This window comes from Eurytemora carolleeae, unplaced genomic scaffold, assembly GCF_000591075.1.
Source record: "Eurytemora carolleeae unplaced genomic scaffold, Eaff_2.0 scaffold151, whole genome shotgun sequence".
NCBI classification, from domain to species: Eukaryota; Metazoa; Arthropoda; class Copepoda; order Calanoida; family Temoridae; genus Eurytemora; species Eurytemora carolleeae.
In genome coordinates, this window is record NW_019396353.1 from 365,385 (window position 1) to 366,343 (window position 959).

At 33.7% G+C, this 959-nt stretch overlaps 1 protein-coding gene across 1 annotated transcript in view; it reads right to left on the minus strand.

The window, feature by feature from the left end:
- LOC111701566 (homeotic protein spalt-major) overlaps window positions 1–959 on the minus strand; it is a 10,168-nt gene that overhangs the window by 5,601 nt on the left and 3,608 nt on the right. The window lies entirely within an intron of this gene.

Sequence of the window (959 nt, forward strand, 5' to 3'; positions counted from 1 at the left end):
ATAAAGGGGGGAGAGAAGCCTGAACGAAATGAAGAATTATGACTTAAAATTCTATTATTACCTATTTTCAAACACAAATTGTTTTCTTTAACGGTAAAAGGGCGTATATAGCTTTTCAGTTCGGGAAATGGGTTTAAACAATTTATCCTCAGAACTTGTGACAAAAAAAAGAAAAAGTAATAAAAACATGAAAAGTTTGTCGGATTGAATTGGAAATGTCGGATCCGCGTAGAGACGGGAAAAATATTTCTCATATCTCGCGGATTATTGCTGCGGCGGCTGCGTAGACTCTTCAAACTCTCATATTTCTGACAGATATGAAAAATTGAAGCGTTGCTATTGGCTGGCGGATACGTCTAGCTCCGCCCAGCTTTCATAATTTCAGTCAAATATGATTTCCATCCAACCCGGCCAGAGTAGAGACAACATTTATACCCTTTATCTCGAATAAGTTCAATATATATATATATAAGACTATACAGCAAACTATACAGAAGAAAAAGTTAAAATATATGCTCCAACACACTTTGTGACCTCCTAGCTCCTCTAGCTTTAAAATACAAAGTTATTAGGTTACATATTAAAAATTCAGAACATTTTTTGTTCTTATTAATGGCTCTCCAGTTAAATGAGTTATGAATAAAAACATATAAGATTTCTAAGTGTAATTTACTTTGATAAGGTTTGAATATATTAAAATATCCTGTTAACATGTTTGTTCCCTATAGATACTAAACTCGGATTTTATACATGTAAATTGAATATGGAGACATATTGGAAATCTAATAAACAAACCTTTTATTCAATATTTAATTCTATTTTATATTTTAAACATTTCAATCCCCCCTCCCCAGCTGACCACTTACTCCACTGAATTGATTCTATTTGAATGGATATGGAAGGGTGGGGGGGGGTATAATGGGGGTGAGGTGTGCACTGAAGGATATATGAAAGGGGAA